Here is a 13530-nt window from a genome sequence, read left to right as displayed (position 1 = left end):
GGCGGACGTTCGATCGGACGACGGAGAGCGCCCCGAGTCCAATGCATATTCATCGGAGGAGTGTGTACAGTCTGCTACTTGCTTTTTATTCCCCGGAAAAAAAGGCCGTCAAGAAAGTGTAACGTTTGCACGCAAAACGGACCAATGTGAAAGTGAAACTAAACTGTTGTGCGCGTCCTGGCGTCTCCTTGCACGCAGGAGAGCGTTACAAAAGGAAAAACTGTATTTGAAACATCCACATAATTGTAAGTAGTACCACAGTTGCACACATTTGTAAATAGTTTGCGAAATTGTTTTGTCAAATTGTTACACTGTTGAATGGAAATAAACGTATTTTGCAATCAAAAAACACTTTTTCATTGTTGGTGAAAGCGTTTTACAGAAGTAAAGCACTATTTAGGTGTTTGTGGCATCATTCATGGACAAAAAGAAGTGTACAATTCACTAGAGTGCATGAAATAACATCGTTTCACAAAAAGCTCTTTTTCTCCGTTTTTTGTTTCAAAAGAGAGAATTTCGGTGAAAGTAACCATTTTCTATTGTTGATTACTGAAGAACGGAATAAGGTAGAAACAAACTTTTTTTTTCTGATGAAAGCTGAGAGTCCAATCTTTCATTTGGTAGTATGTGTGTTTCCATAGTCCAAACACAACATTTTCTGTGGACCTTGAAAGATCACTCAAAATGCTTAAATCGGCTGGCAGTGGGGACAACCCGTTTCTGAAAACGTCTGGCAGTGAAAGAGTTAAATGCCCTGATAAATATTTACATCAGGACAAATACTCATAACTTTGAACATAAGCTTACTTATGTTCAGTTAAAGGAGATATTCAACTTTAAAACAAATAAAGTTTACAGGTGTCTTAACAACGTGTCTGTGGCATGTTTACAACAAAACTATCAAGATCCTTGACATATTTCCACAGCGTCTTTCTTGCCATGGTGAAATCAGATTGTTTAATTTATTTTTTATTTTTTTTAGGGGTGGCCATTTGGTGTGCCAGTCTTCATCCCGCCCACATACTGCTTGGCCAATGGCAAGCCTGCCGTTTGCCAGCATGACAACCAGTGAGCTGGATTAGGCCGATGCCTTCCTTGTTCACTTCCCACCTCATTTGCATATGATCTATTAGTCAGAAGCTAATGCACTGCTAGCTAACCCTAATCTCTGCTAAAAATGTTTTTTTATGTTAATTTGAGGAAGTGCCAAACAACTCACTCATAGACAAATGTTTAGTTTATTTTCAAACTTGATTGGTGGGCAAGCACCCTAAAGATCCGACTATTTGTATACAAACATTACACAGTAATATTTCTGTAATATGTCTCTTTTTAAGCAAAGAGAATTTGTATTAGGTAAATGTGTACGTCTTCATGCTGCAAATGAAAGACTTCCGTAAAATTTGATAAAATGTGCAAACTTTTGTTTTTTTAACAAAACGTTTAAAAAAAACAATTTACAATACAAGCATTGCCAGTGTTCTTAATTCCTAGCTAATTAGAATTCTTTGGATTATGCTGATTTTATCAGAATGCTTTAGAATGTTGCAAACAGTCTTCTTGCCAGCCAGACACTTTCACCCCGGGCATGTATGATTTAGAGCTCGTGTTTATTTCTGGTTTGCTTTATGAGTAAAATGAGAAGAGTGATGGCTCTGTAATGCAGAAAACCGCAGATCTGAACTGTATTGTGGCTGGGGTCGCACTTTCACTTCCTATGTGTCTAGGATTTGTAGTCTGCTTGACCACGTGACCTCAATTTTTTTTTCTTTTTTAGGTCTGCACGATTACAAGGAAACACACGCGCACGCACACTTTGTGCTAAAACAACTTTTCTTTCTTTCTTTCTTTCATTTCTCCCATACACTGCTGGTTTTATGTGTGGTAAATACAGCATATCTCTATGCATACATTTAGTCATTTTTTCCATTTTATTTTATTAACCATCATCAGAGGGCATGTTGGAAAGCAATATTTTTAAAAAGGCATACATCCTACAAAAAGAGCTACTGTCTCTGTCAGCTCTTCACAAAGTAAGTCAATGCATTGCAAATTGCACAAATTATCAAGGAAATGAGATCAAATCTATGACAACTGAATAGAACATGTGGAACTGGTCTTGCAGATTTGCATCACAGTGACATGTTGTGGGTTTAAATCTCTGATCAGACCTTTCAATATGGCATTTGTGTGTCTAAAAATATGCATGTTTGGTGAATGTGAGAGTTAATGGTTGTCTATCATTCTGATGATTGGAAATAGAATAGAATAGAAAATGGTTGGATGGATTTATTTCATTTCATTTCATTGTTTATTTGAAATGGACAACGCACATTGATGAACTGGTACAACACCTGTGTAAATGCGCCAAATTTAGCATACAGCTAACTTACATTTGTAGTGCCTTGACAGAAAAAGTAGACACGACATATCAACAAGTAATACAAATCCTACAATAATTCACAACTCACACATTTAATCAACATTGTGAAGGCCTTAAGTGCCAGTGGTAAAGTGCATTCCATATTTTAAAAGTTTCTACTATTTACAAATGAATAAATGACGGTTGAATTTTGTAAGAAAGTCGCTGGGGGATGAAAAAGACATGAGGACCCGTCGAAATAAAAAAAAAATATATATATATATGTAAATGAAAACCCTATTATATGCAATTGAGAGCTTTATGGTTATTGAATATATTACATGGTGAGCACATTTATTGCAAGCATGCATACATATATGTACACATGCATTGCTAGACAACAGAGTAAAAATGTGCAGCAGTTCGGTGACATGTGACATGAAGTCTGAACTGATTGGAAATCAGTTGATGAGTTTCAAAAGTATGATAAGTGGGTGATTCTCTTTATTTATGAGGAATTTTATTCCGGATGCTACAGCCCGAAGTGAGACGACAGACAAAAGTGCAAAAGTGTCCTGTCTGAAGGAGCCCTCACAGTCACTTCTAAACATGGTGCCGGTAGTTCTGCCAGTAGTGGGCTACAGGATGGATGAATGCTAAACAAATTAAAATGTTGACTCAAATGTCAAAATGAAGCAAATCCGCATGGATAGACATTGGTCACACAATAAGGAATGTACAGTATGTCATGGACTTGGACAAATAGTATCCTATATATCGGCATGAATTAGTAAAAATGAAGCTACAGTCTAAGTCTAATTGGAAAAAAAACTACAATATTATGCAGTCGTGTTAGCTGTCAGGAAGTCATATTTATTGAACCTTCCTCAAAGCTCACACTATAATCATTTTTACATGGTTGCCTGTAGGAGAAAAAAAAGAGGAAATTGCCTTGGTTAAAGCAAGCGTTTAGTCATGAGGATATGGTCAATTTGGTACACTACCAAAGTTGTGCCCATGAGTCATTTTACAGTATGTATGTTTTGTCAACCCTTCCCAGAACAGCAGTTGAATCATACCGTAAAATAAATAATCTCCGGCATAGGTTTTTAGGAAACAATAAGAGCCCCAAGTTTGTGCTACCACAGAGAAATTTTAAACCTCTCTTGTGGCCTCTGTTAGTTATCAACAACTTGTCATGTTCATTGTTATTTTTATCATCATTTTGGTGGATTTTTGCTTTTCCATTTTGATTGAGGGAAATAAACTTGTGTTTACTGGACTCAATAAGTGCTGTGAGCCTGCATGAGGACATGTAGGCCCTTAGCAGCATTATTGATGCTGTATGGCTCGCATTATGATGTATATGTTGGAGGAAGCCCACCACAAGATTAAGGAGCCCTCAGAGATCAAGTTAATAAAGTGCAGGTACTTCCCATTTGACAACAAACCATCTTTGTTTAGCTCCACTCGATGCACACAAACGTGCTTTCTCGTCCTGTGGGAGAATTACATTTTTCTATTGAGTTTATACAATATACCGAAATAAATCTTGTCCACCACAATAGGTTTTTGGACAACAGAAATAGCATCCTTTCTGTTTGTGATATGGAACCAGGGACAAAACTCTTCAACAAGAAGTTTGTTTGAAGGGTGTGTGTGTGCGTGCGCGACAGCAATCTTTATTTTAGGACTGAGGTTGCAAAAGACTTCCCATCTAATCTAGCTGTCTTCTGTCAGGAGTTTAGAGATTTCTCTTCAGCTTGTTTTCCTCTAAAATGATAAACATCTCTTCCCACTTGTTGTATTTTCAGTTCCCACAATTACTGTTTTCCCCCCCTTTGCCATTATAAGACAATTATATGACTGCTATTCATTCTCACCACTTCCAGCTGACGTCACATCTAAATAGATCTCATAAAGTTTGATTCCCACAATGCACGTCAGGCCTATATGTGTTTGAATATATCCCCACTGTGGAGGAGAACAGAGGTGACTTGTCATTCAGCTGACCCTTAAAGTGGCCGGATGAAGAAGGGAGGGGAGGGGTGGGGTGGGGGTGGGGGTGCGGGGCTTGAAGGGTGGAAGGAGGACTTGGGCCAAGGTCAAGAAAGCTAATTTGTTTCCTGCTGAGGCGGACCACACACTGGCTGCACAAGAGGAGCTTTGATGTTGTTAAGGGGGTATAACCTGAAGCTGAGTTCATCAGCCACTGGGTTCAATGCATCATACAAGAAGAAAATTCAGTTTATTATTCTTTCATTTGTTCTTTTTGCTGCAAATAGTTAGAGAAAATAAATGCACAATGTTTATGCATGTCAAGCCACATTCCCAGTCACGTCCCAGTGGGCCCATACAGTAAAAATGGAACCTCTAAAAGTGAACACACTGTGTTCTGGATGGATTTATTCCATTTTGTTTTTTAATGAATTAAATCAGATTCACTTTTTTCATCCTCTAGAAACTTAATTTGCAGACAAAGCGCCAGCCAGCACAGAACCAAAACACAGCACAACCAATCACGTAATTCATGGCATAATTACAATTAAAACAACAACAAAAAATGTTTAAAACAGTTGGCCTAAAATAGGCTAATTGAATAATTAATTTACAAAGAATAATATTGGGAATAGAATTAATTAACTAAAAGTCATAAAACCTGGACAAACATGTCTCTTTTCATGGACAGTAGCATATACATTAGAGATTTTTGATACTACTTTTTCAGACGGATACCTGTATGACTACTCAACTCTTGAGTAGTCACTGATACCGATACCACCAGTACTTTTGATAAATAACCCCCCACACCCAATAACAGATCATTTTAGATGGATACTTGACTCCTTGAGCCCTTTTCAGCAGTAAAAAGTTAATATTTTGTCCAGAATTAATTTGCTAGCTTCAATATTTTTCAGGTTTGTAAATAATGATAAAACTTAGCTATATTCTAATGCTAATTGTTGCAAAACGGAAATAGATACAACATATGTTTTTTTTCCTGATGAAAGAAGAGACTTTTGGTAGAGTCCATGTTTTTATAGCAGTAGAACAGAATATTCTGTGGACCTTGCAAAATCAGTCAGAATTAAGTAAAACAGCCGGGAGCGAAGGGGGTTGCTTCAGTGAAAATGGCAGGCAGTGAATGATTTATTACCTTTAAAACAAATTTTTCCACTTTCTCCACACACTGTCGACTAAAGATGTCATCACGCATGTGAAGGAAATAAACCGTGGAATGCCTAAAAGCATTGTTTTTGGCAGTAAAATGCAATAGCTATTTATGTAAAAACTTGAAGGGACTGTGGTCATTATCAAGAAAACTTTGGAAAATCTCTTAATTAGCTCTTAAATTAAACTCTCAAGAGCTGTTTCTTACAGATGAGTGAGCCGATACCGCACGACGGTTACCGATACAGATTGGCTACCATGCTGTGGTTCTTTTATGAAATGAGAAATTAAAAGTATAGAAAATTGCCATTAATTTCATGCAATTTGAAGAAAAAATCCTATATTGGAATATTTCTTTCAAATTAGCTGCCATTGCTTTTAGATGGAAATTTTATGCATCAAAAGTACTCGTGGTATCAGTACTTGGTATTTGTATCGTTGACTATTTAAGAGTTGAGTACTTGTATTGGTATAGAGCATCCTCAATTTTCATACACTGTAACAAATTTCTGTAAAACCTACAGTAAAAAATACAGCATTACCTTGTTTTTTTAATTTTACAGTATTTAACTGTGTGCTGCAGTGCATTATGGGTAAAACAAAGTGCATTACTGACAACTTTACAGCAAATATGTTTTGGCATGTATTTATGTGTTACAGCCCGCTCAAAGCCGCAACAAAGGAGGGGGAGACGAGACTGGGTAAAGTACACAAATAAAGAGATTTATTACAAAATGATAAAAAGTAAAGAAACAAACTAAAGATTACCTAAACCAATGGTTCAAACAAAAAATGAAGTCCTGAACCCCATGGCAGGCAGATGGTGTGCGTAGAAGCACACAGGAGACCAGAGGAGCCAGAGTTGAGGGAGCCACGCAGGCTTTTATGTCCTGGCTGCAGGCTGAATACTAACCAGGCGCACCTGTGTAGAGGAAGGCAGCGAGGAGCGGCGCCACAGCCAATGGGCCCCACCCCCTTAAAGGCCCAGGGCCCTAACAATGTGGATTACATGTAAATACTGTAAAGATTGTCCGATTTTGGCGGGGAGAACTCTTGAGAGGAGATGAAGCAAATAGCAGACCCTGTATTGTTACCGGAGCAAGGACAAGAATTCAGGGAATTGGTGAGCAACATTTTAGCGCGAGGGCAGTCTGCATCGCCTTTCTCAGATAAACAGGCAACATTACAGCGAACATTCATTTATGCACTCGGCTGCAGAACAAGGTTTGATTTTACAACGAGGGTGGCACAGTGGATGACTGGTCAGCACGTCCGCCTCCCAGTACTGAGGGTGTGAGATCAAGTCGGGCTACGGCCTTCTGGGGTGGAGTTTGCATGTTCTCCCCATGCCTGCGTGAGTTTTCTCCGGTTGCTCTGGTCTCCTCCCACATTCCAAAGACATGCATGGTAGGTTAATTGAACTCTCTGAATTGTCCCTACGTGTGATTGTGAGTCTGAATGGTTGTTCGTCTCAACTTTAGTTGCCAGTAAATTCCTGTAAATTACATAGAATACAAAAAAACTGTTGTAAACTAGATTACGGGTGAATTGCTGTACAAGTAAATATGGTAAGTAACAAGTAAATACTTGAAGTCATGTGACCCCCGTCCAGTCACGGAGGAAAGGAAGTATAAAGTACTAGGCCATTTGTTTTTCGTGTCAGAGCTGCCTCCTGAGGGCATAACAAGTAATTTTTAGCACAAAGCGATTTAGTTATAAAGCCCAGGCCACAGTTCCATGGACGCTCCATATCGTTGCATGAGAAATTGCGCGACATACGGCACACGTCGTCGTTCTATCCGTCCACACCATAAGCGTGCACACTAATGTTAATTTAGTCAAGGTATGCTAAACAAAAATAATTTTGTCAACATACATTTTCCACGGGACTAAAACTAGACTAGACTAGACTAAAACCCACATTAAGAAACAATAACTGGGACTAAATCAGTATGCATTTTCGTCGACTAATGAAGACGAGACGAAAATGTGATTCACTTAATAAAAACTGGACTAAAATCTATGGAAATTTTAGTTCAAGACGAAAATTATAGGATTTTGTACTATGACACTGTCATGTGACACACACATCCCCATTAAAATCTGCAGCTAGCAAGTGCAACGTGCACAAACAGACAGACAATAGGTGGATTCAAGGTGAAAGGTAAAAAAAAAAAGAAGTCAATTATTGTTATAAAATATCATTAATCCAACGGCTATAACAATAATGTTAATCAAACCTCTAATTAATGCTGGCCAATTTACTAGCTCATAGCATGGAGCCATAGTAGCCACTTGTTGACATACTGTAATTGTGTGTGAATTTGTTTTTCCACCAAAAAGATGAGATGAAATTCTATGTGAACTAGTTTTAAATGTTCAATTATCTGTTGACAAAAAAAAAAAAAAAAAAATAAAATATATATATATATATATATATATATATATATATACACAGGGGTAAAGTGATTGGTTGTCCTGACTAAAACTAGACTAAAATGTTGACAGTTTTTTTTTTACTAAAACTAGACGGATAAAAGTATGTTTTCTTGGACTAAAAGTTCCTAGATTTATAGTCGACTAAGAATCGACTGAATAAAAATGGGATGAGATTAAATGTGATAAAAACTAAGAAGCATGATTGAAACTTGAATAAAACTGAGACTAAAATTAAAAATGGCTGATAAAATAAACACTAGCGCACGCACACACAACACCAACACGATGAGGGGAGAGAGATGTTTTTTTTTTTAAGTACTAATCTTAACAACTCCGGGCGTCCGTCTTCTGTAAACATCATGCGCACCTCCTACAGAACTGCAAGGAAACACGTAAAAGTCGAAATTGTACTTTATCAAAATAGTACAATATTGCTTTTATTTTTGCGAAAAACCGTAATGGGAACGCAGCTACAGTCAAAGAATAAATTAATGTATTTCCCACCTCAAGCACACACATGGCAGGTTTGTGTATCCTGTAAAGCAGTGGTTAATCACTGTCTGCATAAACCTTGTAGCCTTGAGTGGGGAAAAGCCATCAGCCAGAGAGGAAAACGTTTATGCTACCAAGCTCTTATACTTTAAAAATGCCAGAACCAGTCATTCACAGCATGTACTGTACAGCACAATAGGGTAAATATCTACAACATTTCTCAGAAAATGCCACTGTTCTGAAGATGAACAATAATAGACTAAAAGTGACACAACTGTTGTTTTTTTTTGTTTCTTTTTAATTAGCACCTGTGAGTTGTTTTCCATTAGCACTGTTAATATCGCTCTGCTTTTGCTAATTAAGTAAAGTGAAAATAAATTAGACAGCTTCTTAGAACAAAGGTCAGCGATGGCACTCTGTCTCAACCCTCTGTTTGTTTGTCTGAACGGCACCAGCAGAGAGAGAGAGAGAGAGAGAGAGGCAACCTCGTCTCACTTTACACTGTTTGCTTTATGAAGATGCTTTTTCCTACGCATTTCCGCTTGATTTTTCACAATGTGATCAATAGCCAATAGCAACTTTGTGTTTCTCTTTTCCATACTCAGCAGCACAGGTGAGAGAGAGGATGCATAACTCAAGCTTTCTGAGGATATTATAACAAATCACATGACATGCGAATGTCAGATTAAAGCTGAACTGCTGAAAGATAGGCATCAATGAGCGACCTTTGGAGAGACGCTGCAAGGCATGCCGTGGTTGTCAAGAAGGAGGAATAAGGTGACTCATCCCTCTCTAATCTCCCTTTCCTGGCCAATTGATCGCACTTTCATATCCATTAGGCTGGCTTGGGAAATGCTGTGATGAATGGCCGATTGCAGACATACCTCTTCAAGGCCAAAGTGGACAAAAATGAAATAAAATAGACACACAATACCAGGGATGTTCGATACCAGTATGAGTATTCCCTCTTTGAGCACTCATCGATACGGAGTACTGATACCTCTTGTACTTTTGACACATAAAATTCCCCAACCAAACAAATACAGATAAATGAAATGAAATACCTATATATATCCCAGTTTTCACATAAAATTATTTAAAAAAATTAAAAATATATCATTTCACTCAAAAAATGTGAACAAAGGCCATTCTTTCTGAAGCAGGTGATCATTCACCACTGAGGAGGGCTTACTGGATGTCACATTTTGTTTGAAAGAAGTATCGGTGGCCGTTATCGGCCGCCGCCATGAGTACTAATACCTTAAAATAACGCTGGTATTGGTACTCGCCAGTCTCGACTCAATACAATATACTCAACATCACTATAGGTGAGATTTGAGTATTTTGACGATTATGAAACCAAATTAAAATTTCTAACGCCTTGCAATTAATCGGAAAGGTGGACACATTTATTAAATAAAGTTCTCCTCTTAAATATACTCAATATGATGTTGCTATTTTCAAAGAGACAAGTGTCGACATGTTTTTTTTTTTTATACAATATGCATTTTAAATCCGAACCGAAGTTGATTAAACACATCTTTTTTAATCATACATTCTTGTTGAATTTTGCTGCTAACAAATTCTAAGCCGTACCTTAAGTCCATAACAATAGCCTATTTGTTTATATGGATGTAACAAAAAAATATAATCCATTATTATTATTATCTAATGCTGATATTGATATTAAACTGAGAATAAGATGTTCAGAAAATATCACTGGCAATCTCTTGACCAGTGTTAAGCACTCAACAACCAGTCCATTTCTCCCTGATCGGAAGTCGAACCCAAAAGATCAGTAATATTTCACTACTTTCCACCAATGATGCTTTTGACGCAAATTTGTTTAAACCTCACTGAATCCATGGTTGCTTCATTCACTTGGTGCACTTAAAGCTGCACAACAGGCAACGTGCAGGCTGTTACATTTAACAGACAAAAAAATGGCTTGGCTGGTAATAAAGATCAAAGTGAAGTATCAGCAAAAAAAATATATATATATCAGCCTATTTTTTCCAAACCAGTGAACCAAAAAAAAAAAAAAAGTTAGCAGGAAAGAGGTCATTTCACCTGTGTTACCTTTTGATTAAACATAAGGAAAGCCTTTGCTGATGGAAATTTGTTTCAGGAAGCTGTCCCGATTCCCACCGTTAATTTACAGATGATAAAAACAGAAATTACAAGAATTCAGGTGTTCAGTAAATATTGGCGACCAAATAATACAACAAAACAATCAAAGTACAAGAAGAGACTGACTAAAATTTTAGTTTAAAAAAACTGCGGACATAGTCAGAGTAGGCTGTTTGCTGCATTTGGGACGCAATTCTGCCTCCCTCTTTTGCCCACTGACGAGCAGCACTCAATGCTCCATAAGAGTTCAGACTTCAGCCCGATGACATGTGCCATGACTCCATTAGACAATAAGCATCCTGAATTTGTGGGGTTATACTGTCATTTATAACCAGACACAGCGTAGACTTTTATTTATTTTTTTAACTTTGTGGATTACTTCATCTAGATTTTTTTTCTGTTTATTACATCACTGTGCAAGTGGTAGTTATCATTAAACAGCAGGATCAGCAAATGCATTACAGTAATTTTATCACATCTCAAGCATGGCGCATATTGCCCATTGTGAGCACATCCTAATTACAGAGCTTCGAGACAGCTATCCCATTGAAGAGATTCATTGAAAGAGTCATTCATGTGAATTCATAAATGCATTTCTCTTTTCTTTCCATATTTTGTATGTCAATTAACATTTAGTTTTTATGGATTCTCTATATAATGAGGACATGAATGTGCATATTAAAAAACAGGCAACAAAAGAATTATAGCATAAAAACGGTTGGAGGCTTTGAAAAATTGATATGAAGATTTTATTCAACAAAAATGTTTAGACATGCAGTAAGACGATGACCTTCATTGCTTTTCCACAATATAAAGATACAGCCACTCTGTGGGTAGCCATGCCCTCCTTACAATTTACAACAGTGATTTTCAGTTGGACTCAAATTGGCTTACTGTTGTATGATTATTACCCAAACATTCTTTCCGCTTGAGCACCCGCGACCACACCTCTTTAAAAGAAAGAGAAAAAAGTGTGCGCTACGCATGAGAACAAGCTGACAAAAGGAGAGAAAAGAAACAGAAAGGAGAGAAACGACAGAATTTAAAAAAGTTCAATAAAGCAGAAAGGATTGCACAAGTGGGGAATAGCGGACTTGACTTTCTTCTCCTTTACAACTTCTGCCTACTTAAACACGTTTACATGTGCCCCATTATCTGGGCCTGCATTCTCAGGCCAAGGAAATCACTTGACAGACAGAGACACACTCTCTCTCTCTGTTTATTTTTAATGTTGACCAAGAAGGGCCACCATCTGTGCAAACTTTCTGACTCTCCTGCTTCTCCAGACATCAGTGTATGCATCATGTCGAACATATCACCTCATGCATTGTCTTTCTTTAGCCTTACGTTATAAAAATGACACTGAAGATAGACCGATACAGATACAATTAGTAGTCAAGGAGGCTGATAACCAATAATTGGAGGCGATATTCATTTTCAGTATAAGGGGAAAAAATATTGGCATCATAATTAAAAAAAATAAAAAATGTTTTTTATTAATTAGTTAATTAATAAATTTTTTACATGTTAGACAACATACGTCTTTGTTTTAAAGTGCTAACAAAAAGTTCAGAGAGCTCTCAGCTCATCAGCATGTCTTAAAAAAGTTACATGCAAACTTCAACAAATAAATAGCTCCCAATAGTTTCCGTGTAAATCAAATTTTCCAAAATCTCAAAATATCTGAAATGTTAAATTTTCACTTATCCCAGTGTTAATTGCAAAACAAAAATCACAATGCGCAGAGAATTCTCAGGGTTAGCAGCATCTCTTATAAAGCTAACTGAAAATTGAAATAAATAGTTCCTTGACGTTAACACAGTATTAAATTGATCTTTTATCAGTTGTCAGATTTTTTTTTATATAAAGGCCAATACTGATGTTCGGCGAAACGCCCAATATCGGTGCAGATATTAGGCCCGGTCAATAATCGGTCTGTCTCTAATTGACACAGTATATTTTTAGAAAACTGTCAAAAATCATCATGTGGCATCAAGTGTTTTTGTTGTTCTTATTGTCATGCATTTCATGAATTCATCCGACATTTGTCTTTATCTCGGGTTAAATAAATAGGTTACCAAAAGCCTTTCACTAAGATCAACACAAAAAGGGAGCAGTGAAAAAGGATTTGATGATGTTGTTTCACTGATATGTTGTAATATATGCCTAAAAACACAAGTGTTGAATGTTGTCCCGTCACAAAGCCATTTTGCACCACTAACAAAAAGTTGATGATCCCCCAGCAGAAATACATTTATGAACAGACAAGTGTATTCATCAAACCGGCAGGGGTGCCCATTAAAATAGAGAATGAACACAACAATTGTGATTTTCAAATAAATCCACTTCCAAATGGGGTTCCTGCTGAGGAATTGTTGAAAAAGCTATAATTTTCTGCGAAAACATGACACACTCACAAGGGCCCTTGCTAATCAACTCAAGTATGCGCGCGTATCTCTTCTGTGGTGGAAGATAAATGATTGCAAATGCATTCTGTGAGTCACTTTGTTTACAAAACTTGTTTTCTAGTCATTTGAGTCATATTGTCCAAATGGGTGACAAATGACCTTTTTGTAAGAAAATCAAAAGCAATTTGTTAAATGTAAATATTGAGTATACAGTGCCTTATTGAAGTAAGGCTGATGGTATCTAATAACTGATGCTGCCGTGGTTCACTCATCTGATTTCCTTGTTAGCAGCATAAGATATGTAAGTTCTCACTCAGTGGCAGAGTGAATGTGAGTCTGTCTCTATTTTTGCTGTGTGATTGATTGACTGGTAGCCAGTCAAGGGTTTTGACTGCCTTTTACCTGGAGCAGGCCAGAGCGGGTAACCTGGGCAACCGGGCAATTTCCCGGGGGGGCGGGACTCTATCCCAGACATTAATTTCCTCCTACTCGCGGATCTGTTTGTAAATCAGCAAATAAAGTGTGTTC

The sequence above is a fragment of the Vanacampus margaritifer genome, chromosome 9 (assembly GCF_051991255.1).
Source record: "Vanacampus margaritifer isolate UIUO_Vmar chromosome 9, RoL_Vmar_1.0, whole genome shotgun sequence".
Classification (NCBI taxonomy): domain Eukaryota; kingdom Metazoa; phylum Chordata; class Actinopteri; order Syngnathiformes; family Syngnathidae; genus Vanacampus; species Vanacampus margaritifer.
This window is presented reverse-complemented; position numbering follows the sequence as displayed.